Genomic DNA, 25,867 nt, shown 5'->3' with positions numbered 1-25,867 from the left:
TCTAACAAAACGAAAAACAGCATGAAAGCAACCTTTTATACATATATACCTCAACTACATTCATAAAAGTATGCAATTTTAAATCAATATTTTCTTATGGACGTTGTCATGTAAAAATATCGTTCCTAAACCGACTTTACAGACAACTCATCTTTTTTTTTTTTTTTTTTCAAATTATGGCCTACTTTTTAGCGGGATCTGGGGGCCCCTTGTAACCCCGGGGCCCTGGGCTGCAGCCCAATCAGCCCATAGGTAGATCCGGCCCTGCGTACAACTCAATAAACAACGAACGAGTTTTGTCTAAGCTCTATTCTGCTTGATGTAAATGTGCAATGCACATGGAACATGCAAGTACTTGCAGCAAACGACTTCAAAACGTCTTCTTTCATGTTTGCAGACACAAAAGGAATTGACTTCTCTACCGGTAGCTTCGATCTTCTATTATTTTGTTTACATGATGATAATGAATGGATTGAAAGAGATAGGTACTTGATTAGAATACGGATAGTTTGACGGGGAAACTTTTCGCTCTTATCCATCGATTATTCGGCTACGGATATCCATAAAAGTATGGTTATTATGATGTGTTCTCCATATTCAAGATAAAAGTTATAACTCCTTCACAGATAGAGCTAGCTCAAGCAAACGTTTTCTTAACTATCTCTATCTTCCTAGTACTTAACAGTATCGTTACTCTTAATTGGCTCAAGCTAATTGAATCTGGAAACTCGAGATAGACTTGGCAGTACATAAACATTAAGAACTCCAGTAGAAGAAATACGTAACAAGAGACTACTCATTTGGGGGTGTCACAGACCAGTTGTTAGAGGCTGGATGTTTAGTGGCAAAATTGGCGCATGGAACTGATGAAAAAGGTTTTTATTTTAGTAATAATGAAGTTCACCTTTATCTGCAACGGTGATTGTGTCTTAAACTTCTTGTTTAGCCTAGGCGCAGACCACTGACTTTTAATTAGCCGATAGTTGGGCCCGATTCTAATTTGTATGAAGAATCGGCCGATACCAAATCGATGTAATGTGCACACTTTCATACATTTCCATACTGATTAACAGTTTGATCCAACAATCGGACAACTAAACATCGGTGGTCTGCGCCCAGGTTTAGACTTATTCAATTATACTTCTAACATAATGAAAACGTAGTCTGGGCATGAATTATATGATCCAGTTTGCATTCTGGCAGTATTTGACAGCTTTATTTCTCCTTTTGCTGAACATTTCTAACAAACTTCTGACTCGAGTCCAGATGTTCGTAACTTAAAATACCAAGTTTGCTTCAAGTTCGGAACTTACCGCTTCGAAACTGCAAGTAGCGAATAAACACGGCTATATGTATAATTTTGACGTCTTCAGAACTGTAACAAGCCTTTGTATCGGCACTTCAGGTTATATTTTTGTAGCAAAATAGCACCTATTTACAACTATACAGGTTGTTAGGTAAATGGGTATATGAGCCGACACTAGCCCATGTTAACATGGTCATATAAATGGTATGGTGAAGTCAGTTTGATATCATAATTTTTTTTTAAATTATCGTACAAAATAAATTTTATAAAATCCGACTTGTATGAAAATTTAAATAATTAAAATGAAGATATCAATTTTCTGACTTCACCATACCATTTATATGACCATGTTAACATGGGCTAGTGTCGGCTCATATACCCATTTACCTAACACCCTGTATAAGATGGTACAATATTTATAGATCGTTTCATCCACGAAGACGCGCCCCTCCATTCTTCCGCTAATGTTTGAGTGTTATCGGTACATGCTAAATATTTATGAGTGCATACGCACACTACAATAATGACACTCGGATTGCTCGGATCATACTCCCATCATAAAGGTAGCAGGAAGGCGCTGGACGCAGCCCGCTACCAATCGATCAACATGGAAATCATTGGGGAAGGCCTAAGTTCAGTAGTGGACGTTCTATGAACTGCAATCCTTTGGACATGATAACTGTCCAAGTTTTATGCTGACAGTTTGTTAACCTTGGACTATATTTCTGATAGAAGCAAATTTTGCAAATTATTCAGCATAATTTCGCCTGTGTTCATTGAAGCCTTTTGTGACGTAAAACACGACAAGCCTTTCTCTACATAATTTATATCGTATTTATTGTAGCAGTAACATAAGAGACAGCCGACAGGTGACATGATGAAGCGGCGACAGCATTAATGGTTGTGCTGTCAGTCACTCTAAGTCCACCTATTACCACCGTGCTCTACCGTTGTTTTCGTGACGACTATATTACGTCCAATGTTCTACTATTTATCAAAGTCAGCATGAAGTAATACCTACATACATATTTAATAAAATAACACATGACAAATGAGCTTTGATTCTTGGCGATAACACAGTGAACCTTAAGATTAAGACCCATAGTTTAATATCAACTAAAAAGGCTGCCAATCCTTGAAGGGAGATCGTCTTTTAGGCAATCTAAGTTAAATTGTCAGGCGTGTCTTGTGTATTTCTTTCTTTTTTTGTCTTGTTTGATGTACAACAAAGTTACCACACTTTATATATCACTTCATATTTCTAGTTCTAGTTCTTTACTGTATTTATCTGTTTAACCTCAGTTGACTCAGATTTGGTCCATTTTTTATTTTGATGTTATGTATCTTTCCCGTGCGTTACACATTATTTTCTCTATATCAAATGAGCAACTTCTCTACTTGATCAAAGTATTTAGTAAACTCGAGAGAAAGTTCAAGAATCAAAATACCTAATTCGTGTATTCCTTTGTTTACAGGTAAGGACGTCATCGGCGCTTCCAACAGATCTTTTACGACTTTTCTGACCTTGAAATGTTTTCAAAACAAATTACTGTCGCGAAGCACGAACCCAAGTTGATGGTAAGTCGATATCCGAGTGTCTACTATTGGGTCAAAGTTATAATGGTGGCGAAAAATCTGATTTTTTCCTGCATAATGAATGAATTCGCGTTCTTTATCGACATTATTATGGTTAACTGAAGTTGATTCGTTTGATGCACGTAATTTATATACAACGATGTTTCACAAGGTGGTCATACGACCACAAAGATGGCTTGAAGGCGCTATCAACTGCCCAATCTAGATCTGGATCTGAATCTTCGGTCTAATCATCACTTAACATCAGGTGAGATGCAGGCCAAGAGCTTCCTCGTTGTGGATAACAAAATCTTTAGAGGAATTCAAACATGGTATGTTCAGCAGTAGACATCCTATGGCTGAAATTATTATTATTAATAAGATATGTCGCATATCATTTAATTATACAGTGACACAACCTCTGAATACATTACGCTTGACAAATTAATTCAGTTTCCCTGTGGCATCGGATCGCGGCTGGCAACGCGTTGGGTGCCATTATTCGGTACATTCGCATATCCGCCGCGTCATTTGTCACGCCCGTCCGGTTCAATTAATACCAGGTCTGCTGCTTCAAATTAAAGTGAACAGTTCTGTAGTGCAGTAGATAATTTTACGGTTACATTTAAATAAATATTATTTTAAATATCTTTGAAAATCGAGACTAATGCTGAGTTTGATGCGTACGTTATTGAAGGCAAAGTCATTTGTCTAATCTTACTAATGACTAAGATTTAATTGTTATCCTCAATGTATACTCATTTAGAGAATAAGATTCCGAATAACATTTTAAAATACGCATTTCTAAGATCAAGAAGAGTAATTTGGATCGGAATAGAGAAACAATTACATTTTATCTGCTAGACTCACTGTAAATGTTTTATTATGATCGTTTCAAAACTGTTCTCATCGGTACGTGTTAAGCCATTTGCCCCAATTTACGTGTTCTATTATGATGCAATTCCAGAAACGTGCGTTGAAATACTGATTCAATGTTTGTGAATCACTTTGTTTATTAACACGAATATTGAAATATTCTGTTTAGCCTGTAACACTTGTTTTCTTTTACGATGAAATTAAACATTTGATTTGCGAACATACAAGCACATAACACAACAACGCGTTGGGCGCCATTATGTCTGATACATTGTTTGCATCTGTCATACATCATAGCCCATTCCAATTTAATTAAGGTCAGATTCGTCCTTTGAAATTGTAAACCATTATAATTTTTTTATGCCGGGAATATGTACAAATCCTGAGGGATACAAACCGTTGTTAAACTTTAAGGTTAGTTTAGTATGGTTATTCATACGGTGTTTTAATTCATATTACGTACTATAATTTTCCCTTTTAAATGGAACATAAGCAAGTAGGTAATGTTAACATAACTAAACGGAGCGGAGACGAAAATTCAAAGTTTATAAAGACATTTTCACAAAGAGCTCTCCATTCCGCTTTTCCAGCGTTTAATGTATACGGTGAATAACTTGCATAGTATATATGTAGACAAGCATGCATCTTATGTAGAACAACTAAGTACTACCTACATTGTCATATAACGCAAGCAGCTCTTAACAGTGACGTGACATTCTCAAATTAACTTCACCATATCTCAAGAGAGTCAGAAGTTACGTAAGACTTAACTTAAAAGTTCTTAAAAGTATTAAAGGATGGTAAAGAAGTTATGCTCAGGAGTCTTAGAATAGTAGATCGCAATTTTAATCATCAAATCAAATTTTTTAATCTTCTACATAAATTGTTTGGCATGAAACAACCTAGTTATGAATAAAAATGATGGATAGTGGATAGGCAAGACATGTCTTTAAGGTCCGACAAAAGCAGCGGTGTCGATTTCCAAAAATTTATCGTCCTTCAGTATCGTCCCGAACTTGACTAAGATTCACCAACACTACTGGTTGGGGTTGTGAATAGGGTTTCTGATTTCTCGACTTATTTTTTTTCTCGAGTTTCGGGAATTCTCGAGGCCAAAGTCTCGAGTTTTCTCGGGTCTCGAGTCTTTTAATTAAAACTGTTGAAATCGGTTGAAATTTAATAAAAACACGGGTTTTTATTAATGTTATAATGTGTCTGGGTTATAATCAATAATACTGTAAAGTTTCAACAAAATCCGTTCAGTAGTTTTTGCGTGAAAGAGTAACAAACATCCAGACATCCACACAAACTTTCGCATTTATAATATTAGTAGAATAATTATAACTTAGTAATTAACTAAAGGAACAAAAGTCATAAAGTCGCGTGTACTTTAAGGATAAATAACCATACCAGCGTTGCCAGTTTTTTTTTCGCCAAGTCGGGACTTTGGTACTTTTTGAGTGAAAATAGCGGGATTCTTCCGTCAGAAGCGGGACATAGTAAAAAAACGTATAATAATCAAAGGTTTTCAAATATTTATCTTTTTATTTGACTTAAAATTACGTTTACGTGACAATAGATAGCAAAAGTAGCTATAGAAAATGTATTTTAACAATGAAAATAATATTTTAAATAAGATTTAGTACGTACGCCACGTACGGTCGAGTTCTCTCCGAAAAGCGGGACCGAGCCTGTCCCGCGCGGGACATTTAAATTTGATTTAAAAATCGGGACGTCCCGCCAAAATCGGGACGTCTGGCAACGCTGAACCATACATATCTGGAGCTCCAATTGAATCACTTGTTTACCAAAGAACACAAGTCCAAATTAATAGAAAAATTACGATAATAAACCTACATTTACAAACAAAAAAAAAACTTTTAAATAAATTTTTAAACTTAAAGATAACGACTTGAATAAACGTATTTACGAGTAGGTACCTAAACTAACAGATAGTTAACAAAAAATTTTCAGTCAGTTATACAAACATAATAAAATATAGCATACTCGTAGGTGAACATTATTAGTTTCGGTTAAGATCATTACTTGCAAATCAAATTAGTTAAAAAAAGGAAAGACTAGGCCAGTCTAAACGCAACGTTACCTAACCTATTAAATAATTAAAAACTTACTTTTGTCTAAGAAAATAGGCTTTCAAGATTATTAAAGCTTCAAAATCGAAACTCGAGAATTCTCGAGCTCCGGTAATTTTTTTCTCGTCTCGAATGAAGCCAAATTTCTCGAGTTTTCTCGAGTTCGAGAAAGCTCGAGCAGAAACCCTAGTTGTGAAGGACGAACTTCTAATTAAAGCAGGGATGTTCCTCCCACACTCCTTATTAGGAGGACAGAGACAAGCGTACATTTTTAATCCTCTTCTAATACACAGTCACTTAAGGCTCGGTTTCCCTTTCCACCAAAGCGGAGAGCGTATTTTCTCTCTTTATAAACAGTAGGGAATATCATAGTTATTTATTTGTCTACAAGAGTAAAAAACCTCTTGTTTAAACGTCTGGGACGATCTTTCAAGATTGATGACATCATTTTCTTAACTGTAAAACTGTACTATCGGCCACAGTGTTAACTGTCCATTTTCGTTTTTGCTCTCGCTCTCATCAAATGGTGATTCTTTGCGATAGAACGAGACGACATGGCCGGCAATGGGTACTTAACACTGTTGCCGATAGTACGTACAGTCAGCGTCAAATAGTTCATGACACAAAAGTTCTCAAAGTGGCCAAAAAGTTGACAACACAACCTTATTCCAATTGTAAAAATATGTACGTGTTGCGAGCATTTTGGCTACTTTGGGTGTCATGAACTATTTGACGCTGACTGTACTTATATCGGGACACTAGATTGAACACATACATCACTACTAGTCTAGTACAGAATGCTTACGTTAGGCGGTTATCACACTGCGCCGCGCTCCGCCGCTGTCCGCGTGATTTCATATAAAAAATCCCGCGCGCGGACGCGTTGACAGTGTGTTGTGCCGCGCGTGTTTTCTATACAAATTGAGGTACTTGCATACAATGATTAAATCAGAATCAGATTCTGTCGTCCCGCGTACCGCGGCGGAGCGCGGCGCAGTGTGATAATCGCCTTAATCATTACAAATGTACGGGTTGGCTTACCACAAGGCACTTGCTTTGTCACCTACATAGCTCGGACGCTTGTCATGCGTTAATTAAATTAAATTAATGCTGATTTTGGGGCATTCATATGTTGTTACATACGTGCTTGTTTAATTGCCAATTAAGTAAATTAACATTATGTTATATTAATTCTGTCTGACTGTCTATGTTAAATTTTCACGCTTAAATCATTGAACCGATTTAGGTGAAAGGTATTGATCGTTTGAGACTCAGGTAAAAACATGGAATAGTTCAAACTAATTGAATTTTCGTGTTGATATGAACTGATAATTCTTTGCAAAAAGTAGTTCGACAGCACCTTATCAGTACAAATCCACAACGATAAGTTAATTTCAAAGTTACTAATATGTTTGCTCTTTACCAGGGTTTCCCAAACTGTGCGCGGCATTATCCTAAGAGCATAAGCAAGGCGATCAAAAATAATGTAGAGAAAGTGATGAGTGTCAATTTCCAAACTTGAACTCCGTTTTTTTGGGGCTTCAAATAGAAATAGCAAATTCCCAAGGGTGTCATCTCAGTAATGGTCTTCCAGTGCAGCGACTTGGGCCCAGGGTGCCAGAATTTTTTTTTTTAAATTCAAACCGGTGACTTGGCCCGTGGACCAAGCTAAAAATGGGCCAAGTCGCTGGAAGACTCATAGTAATAAAAAGTTTGGGAAGCTCTGCTCTATACAATATTAACAATTTCTACGGAAAACGTTATTTGTAGCCAGCGGCAATATGAGTCCATCATGGCTGTCTGAGTACACAAAGCTTTATTGGAAAATTGCGTGTCAAACTTTAATATTATCCAAATTGGTTTGCCTTAGTCCGATTTTATTCTGGTGTTAGTAAGTCATAATTTCCATTAAGGCCCGATTTGACCAAACTTTTATCCGAGAATAACTCCTGGTATAACTGGCACATTGACAGTTTCAGTATGGGAAATATGTCAAAGCTTATTCTGAGATTAATATTTACTCTTGTTGGGTCGAATCCACCCTAAGTACTCATTAAAACAGGTATTCTCCGGTAAAATCTTAGACATTTAATAAAAGAAACTTCATTACTCATTAAATAACACGAAGCTAATTAAAATATACTTTGAGCAGGGACAAAGGTAATGAAATTATTTATCAATCTCTACGCTAATGAAATGCTTTTATTTGGACACAGAGTCAAAGAGAAAGCCATAATAAGTAGCTTATTAAATACATCCAAACGAAAATTGTAATATCCACCCGAGAATTGGGTTTTAATATACATAAGGACGAGCTCTATTCTCATAAAACGTAATAAGTTAATATCGATTATAGGAATTATGTTAAACATTTTGTAGATCGACTCCGTAGAGACATTTTGACAGTGAGAATGTACAATCGACAATATTATCGTAAAACTGTAGGGGAGACCGAGGTGAGTTGTAATAAAGTCAAACTTCGCGAATTCGTTGTTCGGTGCTCTTTTGATACATTAAGGGCTGATTTTACAATCGTCAGATAACTTTTAACTGAAGAATAACCTTGTCATTTTGACATAATATTTCCCATACTGAAACTGTCAATGTGCCAAACTTATTATTCAGTTAAAAGTTATCTGACGATTGAAAAATCAGCCCTTAGTCAATTGTCAGCTCTCTACTATTATAAGTGCAGATAAATCGGCTTTGTTACAACTCTCCCCGGTCTCCCTTGCCTATTAAATTACACCCTATAATTATTACCTTATTTACGCACAAAAATTATGTTCGAGATGAAAACATTTTTTTTTTACTGCTAATGTTGTAACAAATTTTATCTCGTGGTAGATAAGCCTTTAAAGATAATAGAAGGCTTCCTTTTCAACCGAAAGAAAAGACGTCCACTACACTGGACAAAGGCCTCCCCAAAGGATTTACCACAGAGCAAATAATCACTGGATTTCGCTACGTACTGCTCTGGCCACATCCAGGGGTTTCCCGGAAAAGGCTTAACTAGACCAGCGGTTCCCGAATGGTGGTCCGCAGAACCCTGGGGTTCCGTGGAAAGGCCGCAAGGGTTCCGTAAAAAAATATTATCCGACGTTTCGTGACCGACGTTGTTCGCTCGCACCGACTTGTTTACGCACACGTTACGGGGGTTCCGCTAGGAAAAGTATAATCAATTAGGGTTCCTTGGCAAAAAAAAATGTGGAAACCCTGAACTAGACTATACTTACAATCTTACGTATCAGCTAGCAGTTCGCTTGCTTGAACTAGTTTTAGAAGATGTACAAGTAAAGGAAAGAAAGTAAGATCTTACATTACTTATTTTAAGTACCCAAAAAAGAAGAATAAAGTAGTGGTAGTATGTACTTTAATTAAACATACACACTACCTGCTTGGCTGAGGCCTGGCAAGTGGTAATACCTGCTAGGTATTAGAATTAAAAACAATGACTAGGGCCCTGGAATTTTGATTATCTTCTACGTGGAAAAACCCAGACCTTTACACGTATACGGTATTGCTGTCATTGAATTTCATAATTACTCAGTCGTACATGGTGTACGTTCACCTTTATAGCGCGCTCTCAATCAAGATAAAATTTCAGTTTATTTACTAGAAACTGGAATTAAATTCTGCACTGTAGCACAAAATAAGACTAGTGCTTGCTTTTTAGTAGATTTGAAAGCGTATGCACCGGTGCACGAAGCAGAGAAGTAGTAATTATTTGCATTTAAATAAAACCCAAAAAATCCTCACCTTAATTAATTATCTCAAGGTTTGTAGGTACATTATTATATCGACATCTTCCTAATTATTCAGAACAAAGTGAAAGTTAGACGAAACTTTGGGATTGTTTTAGGATGAAGAGTTTTCAGAACCTCAAAATTACAAAGTTATATCGAGTGAAAGCCGCGGGAATTCTTTAGAGAGTGATGATACAGTTCCGTTTCTATGTTATGTTATGTTCTACGACATCATTATGCTAGAATTACAATATATCCCAGCCATGAAATTGAAACTACTATCCTTGAGTAACCATAGATTCATACTAGGATGTCTTTTCATAAACATACGACACCTAAAACGTGATCCAAACTCAAGCATCGACTAATTTTATTAGTTGAATATTACCAATATTTGGACCGACAATAGTGACTGAGTTTCTTGCGCTGCCTCTCAGCGCTGGCCCATTTATTGTCCCGAAGCAGTGGTAGGGTTAATACTGGGACGTGTAAAAGTGCTTTTTAAAAGTCTACTTGCAAAAATAAAATGTTTCCCTGTTCCCTGAGATGTGTTTGAATAAACAATCCGATTTCGTTATTTCCACATTAGGTACCTCTCCAATCAGCTTAAATCCAACAAACTCTCCTCCTTTTCAGCTTTGTTGGAAACCTGGTCTTACTAAAACCTATTCTTGAGTGCAGATTCAGATTTGAGCGTTACGTAATACCGACATGGGACTAAAGTCTAGTCGTTACAACTCAATCAAATGCTGGCTTAACTATAATTTGTTCCTTAAGCATGGGATGAAGATCCAGATTACTTCAATGGATTCAGATCAAGCCAATTTGATTCCTACGATTGACAAGATAAGTTTCAAACTTGAACTGGAGGAGAATAATGGTTAAGGATTTACTTAGGTAAGTATTACAAGACAAAGCTCAGTTACTAGATTCGATGTTAAGCGCAGATTGAGGTTTTTCATTGGTTGAATTTAGTAACTCTAAGGGTTCAGCCAAACCAACGCGATCACACGCGATCAGCCGGCGTGCAGCGATGGCGACCAGACTTGCATTGATCGCCATCGCTACACTCCGGCTGATCGCGTTGTTTTAGCCGAACCTTACTGAGTTTGAATCGAGCTTCAGCCAAACCAACGCGTGTTAATCACGTCGGCGATGGCGATCATAGGCCAATGACAACGCGCGACCTGTCATTGTCCTATCCATGCACACGCAGTGATCACCATCGCCGACGCGTACTGCACGCGTTGGTTTGGCTGAAGCTTAATCGGCTGATACCAATGTGTTCACTTTCATACATGTTCATGTTCATACTAAACTGCCCGACTTAAGTATCGGTTGGGAAAAAGTCTATGGTCTACGGGAAAAGACTGCAAAATTGGACGTGCCTCCAGACAATGCAGGTGGATTATGAACATTAAGCTATTGTGGCATGTTTTGTGCCTGTTTTCTAATTTGGAGCCGGACTCATTGTCTTTGGGGCTAGGTAATTAAAAACAAAAGCTCGGAGATAACAAAACGCTGTTCCGTTCAATCTAGGGTTGCCAGCTGCGATACTTTTTAATGCTCCGTTTAATTAATGTCTTCTCATACACATTTGTTATGTTTGTTACTTATTATTGATTTAAGAATTAATAGATTTGTGCCGTTATTAGAGCAAATGGATTAATTCGTACCCGATGACCACTGCTGAATTACTTAAAAAATACAAGGCGGTAAGAGTATGGCGCGACGTGAGGCTTGACATCTTTAAAAAAAGTCTGTAGTAATCATATTTTGTATCTGCTAATAATGGGTAGGTTACTACTACAACTATGTTTATATTATAGAAACTTTGGTTATTCGCAAGATTGCCAGAGTCTATGGCCGCGAACTATGTGCATATGCGTGAGACGTCTATTCCATTATCTATCAATGGAAGCGAAGTTGCGTCGCGTTCACGTCTCGTTACAGTCACGCTGGGCGTCGCGTTACGGTTTCGCTGCACGCTGGCAGTGTAAAAGATAGCTTATCAGCCCCTCAGCAACCCTTGCTCTGACCGTGACATGATATATTTGTAGTGACGTGAGGCTTGAAATTTTCATTTAAGCATATTACGCGTGAGACAACGTCTATTCTTTAACTAGCTATCAGTGAGTGGAAGTGAGGTTGCGTCGTCGTCGTCATGTCGCGTTACTGTCACGCTAGCTGTGTAACATGACACAGGAGCTTGTCAGAAGCTCAGCAACCCTAGCTCTCACCATGATATGATATATTTGTAGGCCCACGCCGCAGCATTTGAACGCTTGTCTCATTTCATTTAAATTTTCATTTCGGCACGTTCCTCCGAAACTGAAACGAAAAGCCGTTTCATGTAGGTAGATCTAAAAACAAAGAACAATTTAAATGGGCCTTATTTATTTTTTGTAAATTGCGTGGTAAAAGCCGGCTCAGACAAGATACTGTTTGTTTGTTTTATACTGCTGTTAATTAAGTATGTTATTTATTTAAACCTATTGTTAGCTAATCGTTTAATGTTACATTACTGTAAAGTGGACCGTTTAAAATTCGACTATATCTTTTAACAGACACCTATGTTTTAGTGTAACATTATGGGTAGGGTATGATCTAGTAAATAAGGTGACTAGAGTTAGACTAAACCCAGTTTCTCGGTTAGATTTTTAGCTAAGGCGATTATTACACTGCACCGCGCTCCGCCGCGGTCCGCGTGGCTACATATAAAAAATCCCGCGCGCAGACGCGTTGTCAGTGTGTTGTGCCGCGCGTGTTTTCTATACAAACTGAGGTACTTGTATACAATGATTAAATCTGTCGTCCCGCGTACCGCGGCGGAGCGCGGTGCAGTGTGATAATCGCCTAAGCGTTCTCATTTTCTTCAGAAACTTAACTATGAATTTAAAGGTTCAAGTATGTAATGGTAACATCATTTAAACAGAAAATGGGCATGCTCAAGCTAAAAATCTCAATTCAGAAACGGCGGGTAAAAACAAAAGAGTGAAATGGTGGTAGAGTCGTTTGTATAAGAGCCCTGAAAAGGACCCACAGTTCTGAGTACTTGTGCTGTTGCCATTACCCTTAATTAGTGTACTTATTTAAATACCTTGAGTACTTATATTGTATGAGCGGGAAGCAGTGGTTGTAAGACACCGCTCCCATGCTCGGGTTATGTGGTCAGGAAGGGAACTAACTCCCTAGTGAGCCTAGAGTCCCTATTCCCTAAGACACTGATGCCTGTTTTCACCATCAATCCCTAATTTTTATGTGACCCCTATGGTAACACATATCAGGAATTTTGTTTTCATAGTGGTAACTTAAAAATTTGGGATTAATGGTGAAAACGGGCATAAGTCCCTAGAGCCATAGCCCTAGCCCTACCTAACAATAGATACTTAAACATAATATCTTTTATTACATTTGTAACAAACGCGGTCTGTCGTAATACTCATATTGATACTAATTTATTCAAACTCAATTTTTGTACTACAAAGTAACGCCGAAAACCAATTTAGTATGTGTAAATATTAGCAGACAACGCAAATACCAAAAACTCCAACACGATTCAGCCACAGTAAAAGGGAATAGAATAACAGCTTTATGTTTTTTCATATCAATTTTGATCAAAAAACACGTGTGCATTCGTACGTACCTACCTATATGGATTCTAATTGGTGTATCCCAAGTTAATCGTTAATTCTGACGAAACATGATCACGATACGATAGCTTTTAATATGACAATCTGTTTAAATGTGTATATTCATCAATGACTCATAAGTAAAAGTCAAAACAGTGATATGTTTCGCCGCAGCAATGAATAAATAAATAAATAAAAAATGGAATGGATGAACAGAAAATGGATGCTGAAATAAGTGATATACCTTCTCAATTAGTAAGTCCGGTGTGGTGCACCATGAAAATATTCGGGAACTAGCGGCCGCCCGCGACTTCGTACGTGTGGACCCCGTTTTACCACCTTAGGGGTGGAGTTTCGTAAAATCCGTTCTCAGCGGATGTGTACGCCCTATATGAAACCTGCCAAATTTGAAGTTTGTAGGTGTTATAGTTTCTGCATGGACCTATAAAAAAAGGCGGACGGAACTCGCGCTACAACAAAACTGTGACGCAAAATTTTGGCGTCTGTCTATTGTGTGAGTGAATTTAGGGATGCCATGTTAGCCAAAACATTTTACCCATTTATTTTAAGAAAAACATAGATCAGCAGATGTTACTTGGAAATGTAGACAGAATTTGTAAAGGATGAAAAGTGAATGCGTTGAGGCAGGCGCGAAATTTTCAATGTTCAAATTTTCTTACATTGTTTGCAATTCAGTGTCAGGGTATGTACATAATGTTGATCAAAAATGATTCACGCAGTTACAAATTACGAATCTTGTGTAGGTACATTATAATCTCAGAATACAGAACAAACCAGAAGGAGTGTTCGATAACATTTCTACGCGGCAACTTGTGTCCAAAATACTTCCCCTCCCGCGCCCCTCTACCCCCTTTAGTGTTACTAGCGCCGTGTGACACCCCCATTTTTGGGGTAAAATTATGTAATTTTTTAAAGAGATGTTAAACAAGTAAAAAATAAGTAAGTGAAATAAGTACACACGGCCAGTGTTAACTATCCATTTCCGTTTTTGCTCTCGCTCTTATCAAATGGTGATTCTTTGCGATAGAACGAGACGACATGACTGGCCATAGGCATAGATAGTACCTACCTACCTATGAATTTAATTTTTACTCCGAAGTAACTAAGTGTAAGATGATTATTTATTTCTATTAAATAGTGTAATATATGTACTATATTTTATGTAGGTATAATATGTTATTTAAAAGTCAATTACAAAAGTCGAATATAAATTTTAGAATGCCAAGTAAAACAAAAAAGAAACTTAAGGTTCTTTATTATGTAAACATATCGACAACAAAACATTTGTTTACGGCGCAGTAGTGCTTTTAGTTTAACTTTTCTTGGAGTCAAAAACAGAATCCAAATCAAAAACATCACCAATACTTAAATTTGATTGCGAGGCAACTCTGGCTGTGTATCCTGAAAAAAAATCAGAGTAAGTATGTAAGCAATAATTAATTACTTAAAATTATTATTAAATATACAAATATTGCTGCTGCTGATCTGTTGATACCAATGCCTTACTTTTGAATAAATGGGAAAGTATGAAATTCACGATAGTAATTTATTATCTCCTCATTATTAGGGAGTAATATTATAAATTAATTCAATATATTGAAATCAAATCAAAATCAAAAATATTTATTCAGTTTAGACCACAAGTGGCACTTATAATTTAATTAATCAGGTTGTCATGTCATGGATGAAATTACACTAAAAACTAATTAAAACAAAAAGGATGGGGAAAATATTCCATTATTCTGTGGTAACGCTAACAAAATTAACGCGTGAATTTTTTATAAGTAGACAAATGTAATTCAATATAAAAAAGTAGGGTAAAATATTCCGTTGACCTGTGGCAACACTTACAAAATACAACCGTGATTTTTTTTGAAAATTATTATTTAATTAAAATGAATTGGAAATGTGCTACTTACGGATAAAACATGATCCCATGCACTTTCTTCGTAATTCCAGTAGCATTCTTACATGTTGGAACGGCACAAGACGGCATAATTTAATTATAAAGTGTCAATCTGACGGATATGTAAACAATGCGCGCGCCGGCCATTGACTGATTGCTCTAAAGTCAAAGTAGTGCGATTTGGAGTACTTTATATGAATACACATTTACGCCCGTTGACGGTTTCTGGTTTGTTCCGTATTCTGAGATTATAATCATAATCTTATGCATCATCAATATAATTATTATTATCTCTGATAGATTTTAACATACAACATAAGTCAGTGTCAACTTGCAATCAATGTAAGAAAATTTTAATGTCGCAGTTCCACATTTTTGGGAAGGATCAAATCTGCCTATGAAAATATATCCCATTAAAACACAATTATTATGATAAATTATTTTATTTCTATAGTATGCGTAATAAATAACTAAAATGTCCTAAAATTATTATTAATTTCCCATATTTCGGGTAATTTTCCCACGTAAATAACTGAGAACACTGGTCTTAGACGTATTATTTTTTCGAGTGAATGACGTTTGATTTCAATTAATTTCAATATTTTAATCTCGGGAAATAAGTGATTGGATTATTATTTTACCTGTGAAATGTGATTCCTTAATTTTTGTTTGTTCGAACAGAACGGTTTTTACACAATTTCATCACACAAGACATGTCGTATTCGTGTTGTTTTTTCTCCGCCTAAATGTGTCAACTGTGTGAAGTTTGCACTCGAAGTGGTGCGTCAGGGTGTGAATGTGTGCGTGCCGGCCTGTACGTACAGGCAAGCTGGTGTATCCTAATGTCACAGTATTTTGTTGATGAGAATCCGTCCGACTTTTTTTATAGGTCCATGAGTTTCTGAGATTTTGTGATCTTCAGTAGTATGAAGGAAGATGTTCTACTATTCCCTTTTCTATGTCAAAACGAACCATCTTATGCATCTCAAGGGCGATTTCGAATAAACTGTGTTAGAATGAATCCCTTGTGTTCCATAGGGACACATACAATTGATGGACGATTTAGAAGTTTTGGGGATAGTCCATAATATAGCACCAACGGGGACTGATCTAGTACTTACATCGTAGATATCCAGATATTGAAAAGATATTTCTGTGTATTTTAATTTTAGGTTATTATTTTTGTTTCGGATAAGGAATGGGATTTACCATGGGGGTAAACACGAATGATTCACCCGTAGAACGTATATTGCTATGAGTTGTCGCTCATCAATTGGTAATCTGCGATACATAGGTCAATACTCGATAATTTTTGCGACGAATTGAAATGCATACGATTTTGCCACAAAATTTTGATACTAATTTAAACTTTAAACATGAAACTTTACTTAAAATGTAACCCAAAATGAGACAACTTGGAAAACTAGCGTCTTGGAATAGTAGGGTTTGGTCACGTACGGGTCGCAATCTCAGTAGCTATAAATGTTGATATGTGAGCTCCGAGGTTTCGGGGATATAAAACTTTTTCGGGCATTTCTAAAACCCAATCTAGGAGCTCATTTTTCTCGTATTTATGGGTTATACGGCATGTTGCTTTTCGTTTAAGTTAAATTTACTGTTGTTGTCGCGATCTCCGAATTAAAGTGAAGTTGTACCTCCGTGTTGTTTTTTATTAGTTTTTTAAATAATGTAATTTAAGCTTTAGCGTAGTACCTACTTGTTACTATTCTGTGGTTTTAGTTAGAGATGAAACGGATATCCGGTAACTATCCGGTAGGCCGGATATCCGGCCTAAATTTACTATCCGGCCGGATACCGGATAGTAACTCACTATCCGGCCGGATACCGGATATTAAAAAACTACGACAATTTCCTATTAATAAAATGAAATAGATTAATCTTTGAGGTAAATATCAATAAAATGGCTTATAATAATGACGGCTTTTATTTAAAGTCCAAAAAGTTACAAAATAGCCATATTAAGGCCTTTCAAAAAACTAATTTCTTTTTCTGGGCTATTCACTTTACTGACGAATACATAAATTAGTAAATATCTGTTAATGTCGAACGAAATATTGCCAAATAAAAAAGGCGATCTTTTTTTCACTGATGGTCTGATGACATGATGCATGCAGTTCAGTCAGATTACGCAACAAGTAAACTAATTTAATTTTTTGCTATTCAATCACACACTCATGATAGCAACCGAAATCGGCCGAATTGATCTGCCCCCAAGACAAGTGACAAAATCTGACATTCTATTCGGACGGATTCGATTTTCGAAAAGTGTGACTAGTCTAGTCTACTAATAGACCCACTGATCGCGTTCGAAGCACCTGTGCGGCGCTAAACTCTAAGCGAAACAATGGGCCAACTATCCGGCCGCCGGATATCCGGCTATCCGGCCTAGCAGCTGGCCGGATATCCGGTATCCGGTATCCGGCCAAACAACTATCCGTTTCATCTCTAGTTTTAGTATTTGAATTGATGGTGGCGCCCTCTTGCAAATGTCAAAACAACTTCTTCTTTGTTGATGGCGGTGAACTTGTGCATTTTCGCCAATTTTGCTAAAACCCGTATGTGATGGTGGCGCCCTCTATTTACTTTTTTCTTTTAATATTGTAATTTTTTTTTTCTATTTTGTTTTTTCTCTTTTGTTTGTTTTTTGTGTATTGTCTCATCTCATGTTTGTTTCCAGCTCTCTCCAAAAATGGTCACCGCAGAATAACAGCGTCGTGTTCTGGTTTTATTACACTCCAGAGCATGACACATGCTGAGCGGTGGCCAATTTTGGTTCTAACTTATACTTGTTTTTTTGTTATCTCATTCTGTGTGTTATATTTTTTTAAGTTTGAACCAAATAAATGTTTTTCTTTCTTTCTTCTTTCTTATACCTACAAGTATTAAGCACCTTCGGTTTCCGTATAGAAAACTGTAAGCGTGCTGAGAAGTTGTCTATGATATTTAGTGAACGCTTCTGACACGTACTGGATAGGACTCCAATACCAGCTGTGGTCGGGGGGTTCAAATCTCGCTGGTGGCAATTATTAGTATTTTGTAGCAACATAAAAAATAGGATCATGCAATGTATTGAATAGATAGACTTACTTGTATTTCTACTTGTTTAGTGAATGCAACTTTTTTTGGATATCCAATAGATAAAACAATAATACCATAAATTATTTTGACAACGTCTGTCTATTGACAGGAGTCATTTACCAAAATATTTTGTAATCAAATCAATGATTTTTTACAGAACACAATCATGTTAAAAAGTGAAAAACAATCTCACCATCGACGACATTGCTGCAGTAATATACGTACAAAGAAAAACTTAGTAGCTGCCCCTGGCTGCACTGACGATGACGCCGCCGTGGCTGCTTTGCCCGAGAAATGGGTACCCAGGCATGCAGGTCCTGTACTCGCTAATTACCTCAAGTCTCAAGAACAAAATCACCACAAAGTCCTTGAAGACATAACAAAAGCGTCGGCAGAAATCAATGATGGTATCGATTCGCAAATTCGGAACCTAGCTGAGTCTTTACTGTCCCATATTAAACAAAACGAACTTGATATGAACTGTGTTATCGACCAAGCAGAAGCTCTTTGCATGCCTCTAACCCCGGATGGTCGTACTGAAGCGCTGAAGGATTTTGGTAAGCTGCATGCCAAACGAGTTGAAGACATGGCTGCATTTAGGAGAGAGGCATTAACGTTAGAGAGGCAGCGAGCGGATGAACTCCGAAAATTACTGCGCGAGCAATTCCAACGTTTAGTCAAAGTCGGTTATCGTCCGCCCAGAGATTTGCTGCATGAGTTTGATCAACAAACATACGACATCAACCAACAATTGCTGAGTAATTCGAGAGCATATGCAGAACTGGAAGCTGAACTACATGCCCAGGCCGATGCCAGTTTGGTTCAGGCTAAATCAAAACTGAACCAGATGTGTTTAGGTGTGTCAACGAACAATCGCAGACATAGTGCGCTTCCGTGGGGCGACGACAAGCAACCTCAAGCTCGCCCTAGATCTGCATCAAACGAAAAGCCTCGAAATCCGTCAGAACCTTCTATCGGTCGTATCATTGGCGAAGTAGAAGAATTTGATGAATGTTTCTCGCTCATGGTACAAGCTTATCGAACTGCTGTTATGAAGGTATTCACTGGTTTCACTGGGAAATTATTCGACTTACAGCAACATTTAGGTTGCTATAGCTATCTTGAATTAGAACCTCAGGCAGCGGAATCCACAGACATACAAATGATGATTGAACGAATATTACGAAGATTATCCAGTAATATTCAGAGAAATACACCTCACGCACCAGAATTGCTTGACATGACACGATTCAGCACTTTAAAAATGCAGAAAAGTCTTTGGTCCTTGGGAGAACGTCTTCGGGAAACCTACACTATTTTACATGATTCTGGCCATTTATGGGACGCCCATATGCTTAGGTCAGGATTAGCTCAAAATCTAACCATGGCGTGTGTTGAAGATCTTCTAACAAATAATGATACAATGGAGTTAGCCAACGAAGTGACGTTTAATATAACTTTGGAACAGTTACGTTGTGCGTCTGACCCAGAAAAATTACAGCAGTTGTATGAAGGATTGGTTCTCATGCTTGAACGCACTGCTGAAATATACAAACAACATAGCGAAGCTGAAATAGGAAAATTGGAGGAATTTATGAACTTTCCAGAGACCATGGCCAATATATTAATGTCGGAATTTCATTGCTTCCTGGAAAAAAATCCTAGAACTCCTCTTAAAATAAACAGTGCGATGACCCAACCAGGAATAAATTCACCGAGGTTAGAGACGAATACTCTACGAATGCCACTTCCTCGCGTAATATTACAAACAGAACTGCAAGAAACAGCTCTTTTGAACTGGAGAAATGGGTTCCTTGAAACCTTTGAGAACAATGTTTATGTTGTGCCCGATGAATTGAGGCATCATGCTAGATTATGGGTGGATGAAAAGGCGCGCGGGTTGCGTATGCGGTATTCTATGAAGCTTGTATCTCACAGCATTCGTTTAGAGCGACTGAAGGCGGCGCGAGATAAACGTTTAGCAGAATTAAAGTGTCATGAGACCCGCCTTGATTCTCATCTCGATGCTGTTTATGACCTGGTGGAGCGGCTGCCCGCCGAAGCAGCGGAGTTCTTGTCCTTGGATGCTCCGGAGCTGTATCCTTTCTGCGAGTGGATAGATCGCATTCAAGCAAATATAGATGCACTTTTAGTTCAGGACCCGCTTGACCCCGAAGTAAAAAGGCTGAAAATGTGCAGCTATGCGCCACGTTTGTTGAAACACCGGACTTTGTTTGAAACTTCGCTGAATGGGGCAATGGATGCTTGTAAGAGGCAGGTAGAGAATCGTGTTCAAGAGGCTCGTATATCGAACGTTCGTTTTGTGTCTCAATTGAAGTTGTTTAGCGAGGGAGGTTACTACTCGGCGCAGGAAGCGACCAGGACGTGCACGTCATTGTTGCGAGGCGCAGACGCCATCGAGGCGTGCCTAACTCGATCAATTGACGCGTTGAACCACCGCCGCTCGCAGTTAATGGCGCAGGCGGATCAGAGGTTAGTGCCACTTCAGCGGGTAGTCGATGAGTTTGCGAAATCTGGAGGCAAGGGCGGTGGATTGGACAAGAGAAAACCGATGCCTGGGAAGAAAAAGTAAACCTTTTATGTATGTTGTACAGCATTTTATTACTTAAAATTCTATTTCGCTTAAAATTGTCCTTTTCATTTACAACCTTTTAGGCCTATTAGATACAGCTTCTAAAATGAATTTACGTGTAATAACAATACTGTAAAAGTAAATTGATCCAATTGTAGCGCTAAACGCCTAAATGTGGCGCTCGTTCATACATGAAACCGTTTACATGAATTAGCTATTGTGCCTATTCAAAATATTACAAAGGTGTTGGGCTCTTTGTAGTCTCTGGGGAAAATGTGTTTGGGCTTTGGTAGTAGTACATTTAAATATCTAGAACATGATAGATTGCAATTAGACGTTTTATGGTTTCTTGAATATTTTTTAACCCATAATGGAGAAGCTTTCGAACATTGTTATTTTTTTTTATGGTCAGGCCGAAGCTTGCTTCAATATTTCTTACCTAGCATAGCAGCTAAGCCTTCAGCAGTTGCACTGTTGTAAATATAAATTAAATTGGAATATTTACACTATGTTTAGTACACCTGCCTTCTAATTAGTTCAAGCGATACGCGAGTGGGACTAATGCCTAATGACTCGGAGGGATTAGTGCACTCACTCCATTATAATATCTAATGCGAGGTACACGTGTGATAAGATATAATTAACCTGTGTGCTTTGAATTGTAGAGACTGCACAATTTACGTAGAGAATTGTTTCAATCAATTTAATTAACGTATTTTTTCATCACCATCATTTTAGCGACAGGGCGTGTATTGCTGAACACAGGCTTCGCCTATGGTTTCCAGATTGGCCGGTTGGTAGATGACCTACCCTGAATCGTCCCAGCTATGACATTGTCAGGAGAACTCCGCGCTCTATTTATGCTGGATTCTTAGTTCCGATTATTGTCGGATATTTACGGGAGGACGCTACTGTCAATACTGATTACTGAGTTGCCACTTGACGTTTTAAAATCGTTGGACTATAGCAGCCTGTAACCAGCACCTCTATGTATGGAACCGGATAAGTTCTGATGCGTCACGACACCATCACTCCAGAAAAATAAATCCGCCTTAAAAGATTCTAATGACAGGCTTTCCAAAATAAATCCGCCTAGGTTTCTAGTGGCTTACCGTCGTTAAAAGTAAATTGTCACTCAAGGCGAGTGGATGCGGCGATGAGAATCTGTTGTAATCTCCGGGGGCGGAGTGCGGCTTTAGCAATAAATTCTACGCCCCCGTGTGTACACAGCCTTACAGAATTATGTACCTTACTACTTTGGCTTAGGGAACCTGAAATAAAATTTTACGATGTAGTCCTGTCACTCTGTCAGGTCACAAACGGCAAGCAGTATATTTTTTGCTGAATGAGTGTGGCAGTGAATCTAGTCATAATTAATAGTTATATTTTCTTATTCCTTTATCATTATTAGCCCACATCAGTCCATTGCTGGACACGGATATCGTCTTGTGTAAGTCAAGTCGGGTCCATATTGGCTCACCTAAAGTTATTTACCCGAAATTGTCCTTCCTAACGATTTTAAATCCGAATGATCACTCTTCCTAAAATTTTTCATCCTTAAGTTTTCATTCATACTATTTGTAGTGCTACCGGCGATATTCATAACACTCATGTTTCCGAAAATTGTTATAAATAATATCATTTATGTAAATATATTTAAACTCCTACTGTTTTTTATCATAACACTTTTATCCCTAAACGTTACCATAATATTTTCACTCATACCATAGAATAATAATAAATACTACGTACAGAAGTACGTTCTTCGCGAATGAAACGTAAGGCCACTGGAGAATAACTGGAGCGGGAGTCTGGCTTCGATCACTCGGCTCGTGCGTTGTGGTCACAGTTCTAACCTAACCTAAACCAATAATTATGAATAGGACCGATTCGTTTCTGGAACTTGACTGAATGACTGGAGCGGGACTCTGGCTTCGCTCGCTCGGCTCGTGCGTTGTGGTCACAGTTCTAACCTAACCTAAACCAATAATTATGAATAGGACCGATTCGTTTCTGGAACTTGACTGAATGACTGGAGCGGGACTCTGGCTTCGCTCGCTCGGCTCGTGCGTTGTGGTCACAGTTCTAACCTAACCTAAACCAATAATTATGAATAGGACCGATTCGTTTCAGGAACTTGACTGAATGACTGGAGCGGAACTCTGGCTACGCTCGCTCGGCTCGTGCGTTGTGGTCACAGTTCTAACCTAACCTAAACCAATAATTATGAATAGGACTGATTCGTTTCTGGAACTTGACTGAATGACTGGAGCGGGACTCTGGCTTCGCTCGCTCGGCTCGTGCGTTGTGGTCACAGTTCTAACCTAACCTAAACCAATAATTATGAATAGGACCGATTCGTTTCTGGAACTTGACTGAATGACTGGAGCGGGACTTTGGCTTCGCTCGCTCGGCTCGTGCGTTGTGGTCACAGTTCTAACCTAACCTAAACCAATAATTATGAATAGGACCGATTCGATTCTGGAACTTGACTGAATGACTGGAGCGGGACTCTGGCTTCGCTCGCTCGGCTCGTGCGTTGTGGTCACAGTTCTAACCTAACCTAAACCAATAATTATGAATAGGACCGATTCGTTTCTGGAACTTGACTGAATGACTGGAGCGGGACTCTGGCTTCGCTCGCTCGGCTCGTGCGTTGTGGTCACAGTTCTAACCTAACCTAAACCAATAATTATGAATAGGACCGATTCGTTTCTGGAACTTGACTGAATGACTGGAGCGGGACTCTGGCTTCGCTCGCTCGGCTCGTGCGTTGTGGTCACAGTTCTAACCTAACCTAAACCAATAATTATGAATAGGACCGATTCGTTTCTGGAACTTGACTAAATGACTGGAGCGGGACTCAAGTATACGTGCTAATGCCAACAAACTTGAACTTTAATATATCGTCAAAGAAAGAAATCTAAACAAAAAAGATATGACTTTGAATAATAGTGTAAAATATGGTTATGTTGAGAAAATCTAGGAGAACAAATAAAAGTATAATAGATGTTTATTGCTAATGACATTATGAAGTTGAATGATTCGGAATTATGAACATTAGAGACAGAGTAGTTAGGAATTGTGATTGTTAGGATGAAAAATTTTAGGAAGAACATTTTCGGACTTCCAATTTTCGGAGTTGAAAATTTAGGTGAACTTTGGCGCACCCGTCAAGTCACTGAGCCTCTTCTTTATAGGTACACATGCCATGACACTGAGTCTCTATACACGTTACACTTTTACACATGCCTTTTTAGTACGGTACGGTATGATCATAACATATTGTTGAATTTTCTTATTCGTTCCTAAATTCGTTCGTTCATTATTATCAGCCACTGCTAGACACAGAATGATGATGTCGTCGTCCTGTGTCTATGACACTGATTGTTTGAGCTAGCGAAAACTAGAATGACACTGTTCGTACTTAGCTCACGATATCAAAATTTTTTTCCGGCTTTTAAGTACTTCAGTCTGATTTTGTAATAAACTGTCTATGCTCTGAAACTGGCGTTTTGTTCGTTGCCTAACTCGGCATACCCTCGGACTCGGACACTGATCCTCCATACACATGCCGTTTTAGTACAGTCCGGTATAAAATTAAGACGTAAATCTGTGGTCGACGTTGCCTCATATCGGTTTCAGGCTCCAATTCCGTGGGTATCTTGTTTTACTGCGTACTCCGAGTGTCTCCAATTTGCAATTTTATTGCCTAGACATGTTAATGATGAACCCTTGACCTTTATCCTAAATATTATAAGTGTAAAAGTGTCCGAGGATGGGTGTATGTTTGCTACTCTTTCACTCTTAATCCATTGAACTGATTTAGATTAATTTTGGTATAGAGATGGTTTGAGATCCAGGGACAAACATAGGTTGTTTTATCCTAGTTTTCGGAAGAAGGACAAGTTAGCGAAAAAGACCCTGGACAGTAAGCTTACCATGAGTTTACGTTAGGTTTGCTCGCTAGCGAGTGCATCAAAAAATTATATGAAGCTTTTAATTCTTGAAAGTCACTCATGGTAAGCACACAGGTCGAAATATTTACGCGGGTAAAGCCACGGCCAAAATCTAGTTGTGACATAATATGTTCCAACAAGTTCTCTTAGGATATAGTGGTGTGTTGATACTTGATACCTTTCCAAGTACTTTGTAATCTTGCGCTGTCCCAGTTACGTGAGTGGATTGCCGGGCGTCCGTATAATGCCCGGCTGCCAGACATGTTTAGGTTTTTTTAACGCTTGTCCGGGATAAGTTAGTACTCGGTCAGCAGACGTATTCAACATAATTCCACATTCACCCCATATAACCTTTCTATTCCCTTACTGCTTCTACCAGGGCTGCCTAAACTTGATACGATCCCGGGCCAAAGCAAATAAAAAAAGACTTAACTAAAAAGAATGTTCTACGGCTATATGAACCAGATATTGTAAAAGGCAATTATTTGTATTTGGGCTAGATACTAGACACAGGCATTGGCGTACCTAGGGTTATTTTGCACCTTAAGCAGCGCGTGTATGATTTTTAAATTATGTACCTAATTTATTTCTAAAGTTTTTTTGAAACCCTCCATGTAATACGCGCATGGATACGAGTCCACTTGCGGTCCGTTGTGCTGTGGACAGCCCTGTCATACATACATCCCAAGGGACTGGTAATGACCCGCTACAGACCACATAATTACGGCAAGCAGTATAGTCCGGGCTGCAATGTGAACTACCCTACCAAATGTTGGGGAATCCCGTAATTTGTTCGACATAGTACCAAATGGCGTGTAAAATAATGTCCTTTGTGTACAGAGGACAGCACATCAAGTTAAACCGTGGGATCTTATTAGTTGTAATAATTGCGTTTTTGCTACGAAAAATTTAATGTGCAGTCGACAGTTGGTACAAAGAATTGACTCATATAGGACTTTGAAATTCACACATATCTATTTCTTTATATGTATTTGCGTCGCAAACCTCGAAGTTACTCGTATCTTGAGGGAACCACTATACAAAGTGATAAATAGCTTTAT

At 38.2% G+C, this 25,867-nt stretch overlaps 1 protein-coding gene and 1 long non-coding RNA gene across 2 annotated transcripts in view; one reads left to right on the top strand and one right to left on the bottom strand.

Moving 5' to 3' along the window:
- The window catches only part of LOC135081063 (myotubularin-related protein 6), a 93,901-nt gene that overhangs the window by 24,272 nt on the left and 43,762 nt on the right, over positions 1–25,867 (top strand). The window lies entirely within an intron of this gene.
- On the bottom strand, positions 14,488–15,408 carry LOC135081254 (uncharacterized). The gene is made up of 2 exons (XR_010259162.1): positions 15,169–15,408; positions 14,488–14,650 (listed from the first exon to the last, which is right to left on the bottom strand). It is a non-coding gene; the product is annotated as an uncharacterized LOC135081254 (long non-coding RNA).

Source organism: Ostrinia nubilalis, chromosome 19, assembly GCF_963855985.1.
Source record: "Ostrinia nubilalis chromosome 19, ilOstNubi1.1, whole genome shotgun sequence".
NCBI classification, from domain to species: domain Eukaryota; kingdom Metazoa; phylum Arthropoda; class Insecta; order Lepidoptera; family Crambidae; genus Ostrinia; species Ostrinia nubilalis.
The sequence above is the reverse complement of the archived record's forward strand: the minus strand, read 5'-3'. Positions and strand labels throughout refer to the sequence as shown.